This window comes from Phyllostomus hastatus, unplaced genomic scaffold (assembly GCF_019186645.2).
Source record: "Phyllostomus hastatus isolate PE091 unplaced genomic scaffold, TTU_PhHast_1.1 phas_scaffold_12, whole genome shotgun sequence".
NCBI classification, from domain to species: domain Eukaryota; kingdom Metazoa; phylum Chordata; class Mammalia; order Chiroptera; family Phyllostomidae; genus Phyllostomus; species Phyllostomus hastatus.
This window is the reverse complement of record NW_025334007.1, coordinates 19,777,568-19,780,245: the sequence shown is the minus strand read 5'-3', so window position 1 is coordinate 19,780,245 and position 2,678 is coordinate 19,777,568.

Below are 2,678 nucleotides of genomic sequence, written 5' to 3'. Positions count from 1 at the left end.
TGCATGAGGGCCCTGGCCGTTCGTAGTCAGCACCACGCAGCCTGGCTCTCGAGTCTACCTTCTCCTCGCAAAGTCCCGTTTGCTGTGAGAACCCAAACATGAAGTTCAAATTCCTCCTGCAAGAGGATGAGCCCTCTCTGGCACCCCCATCCCGGCCCAGGTAGAGGACCCCCCGAGGCAGCTACTGGAAAGGCTGCACTCACCAATAAAAGAGAAGACAAAAGAAGGGGAAAGGAGTGACCCAGTGATCTAGCTTCTGCTACAAAACGACCACCTGCATTCACTACTGCTGTGTCAAGAGAAAAAATAAGTCTCTTCCTTAGCATATAATCTCGGTCAGCATGTTCAAAACTTGAGTGGCGCATCAGAACCACGGGCTGGGCTTGTTAAAATACTGGTTGCCAGGCCCCAGCCCCAGCATTTTGCACTCAACAGGTCTGGGGCAAGGTTGGGAGTCTGCTTTTTCCAAGGAGCTTTCACAGGTGGTGGTGGTGGTGCCTGTCTCGTGGGAGAGTCCAGTGAGTGAGAACACAAGGCAGTGAGTGGAAATGATGCACGAGACAGACCACGAGAGAACAAAATTGTGGAAACCCCTGCTGTGTGCAGTGGGGAGGGGAGGCCCAGGATCATGGCACGGTGGCGTCCCCGTCTCGGAGAAAAGACACAATTCCAGGTGCAAGGATGGACACGCACATGCATGGTTGTGGAGCAAAGCCGGGCACAATACCCGACCAGGAGACAGTCCGCGGGTCCCATCAGTGGGCTGCCGGTTCTGAAGCACAGCAGTGACCCTGGAGATAAGTCCAGACTAGTCAGTTGCCTGGAACGCCAGGCCATTTGGGTGTAATGCAGCCCAGCAATTTCTAGCGACGGGATGTGTGGCAGATGGCCGGCACCACAGGCGAGAACTAGTCCTGGTGAGCGCTGGAGGCCTCCCTGTCGAAAAGAGAGCTCTGTGGGAGGATTTTATTGTTGTTGTTGCTGTTCAGAGAGAAACGAAGACGTTTGGGGGCAGCAGGAAGAATGGGGCTCAGAGCCCGCGCCGGGGCCCCGCACATGGAGAAGAGAAACCGGTGTCCGGCAGAGGCAGGAGGAGAAATCACAGATTTGCGTCGGACGGTTCGGCACGGATCGGAAGGGGAGCGTGGGAGTAGGTCGAGCAGATGGACAGCGGGGCCAGGCCCGGGTCGGGGCATCAGCCTGGGGACCGTGGGGATCTTGGGGACGCAGCCCAAGGGAGCCGTAGGCAGAGCTACGGCAGTGTGTCACCCCCACCGCCCACCCCGGCCCCGACTGCCCCATTCCCTTCCCGACGGGCCTGCGTGATGACTGCGTCCAGGGTGCGCTGAAATCCCACCCCACGCCGATGCTAGGCTCTCCCAGGGGCAATGACAAAGGGGGACATCTTTCTCCCTGAGGCCAGCCGCCAAGGTTCCCGTGAGTTTGAAAGGTGACACCCGGGCACACCAGTGTCGCCCGTGTTTCTTATTCCAGCGGGAGAGGCGGTCTCCTTGTTTTTGTTTTTGTTTTTGACGGGAGATGGAGTTTTCATTTTGGAAACACGAATACCCCCGCGGGTCACCTGGATTTATAAAGAGAGAGCGTCGCCTTATTCTCAAGGGGAGAAGCTCGGAAGACTGGGGAGGTGAGCAGACACACACCGCAGACACACAGGTGTGGACGCAGGTGAGGAGACGGAGCAGTGGGGCCGGTCCTCCTGGGTTCTTGCAAGCCTGCAAGAAAAGCCCAAGTCAAGGGAAGAAGCGCATGCAAGGCAGAAGCCACAGTCTCCTGTGTCCCTGTCTTGAAGTGACGGCCCATCGCTTTTGCCATGTTGTCTTTGTTAGCACGACCAGCTGCTTCTGTGCCGCACTCCAGGGGAAGAGATTATTGGGGGGGGGGACAAATCTGACCCCAAACCCCTCGTTCCCTTCAGTTCCACTGACCTTAGATTAGATTCCCTCCTGACTCCAGGCCCCTGGCCTCCCCTACCCCCGCCCTCCCCGTTTCTTGGGACACTAAGGAAGTTAGGTCATTGTCATTGCAGCTCCTCTCTCTGCCTCCTGGAGATGCGGCCCCTGCCCCAGCCTCGGGCCAGTCTTACAGCCCAGGAAAGTCTCTGTGGAGGACGCAGGAGGCCTCCCTTTGCACGGCAGTCATCCAGGGAGCGGGACCCTGCCCCCCAGTCTGCGGGAGGGGAGGAGCCTGACGCCCCCCCCATCAGCCGGCGCTGGCTCCTGATCCCACACGCCACCCCCTCCCCAACGGCCCCCAACACTTTCCCCTGACTCCCCCATTTTGTTCAATGGGGTTGGTTCCATGTCCCCCCCCCCACTATCGCAATAGTCCCATATAAAATCCTCTCTGCCACGGTAACGAGTGCGCCGTGCATTTGTGTCTGCGAAGACAGAGGGGTCACCAGAGGCTGCCGTGTTACTAGCAGCCCCCGCACTGTGTGTGTGTGTGTGTGTGTGTGTGTGTGTGTGTGTGTGTGTGTCTCCAGTAACTACAGAGCCAGCCTGCAGGGACACCTAACGAGTCACCTCGGTTCTTTGTATGGATACATCATGGGCACGGCTTCACGTTAAAGAAACCCGATCAGTACTTTGACGCAGAGCTCAGAGTGGCTGCAGACACAGCCTTGGGAGCCCCTCCAAAAAGGACGCGTGTTGGTCAGT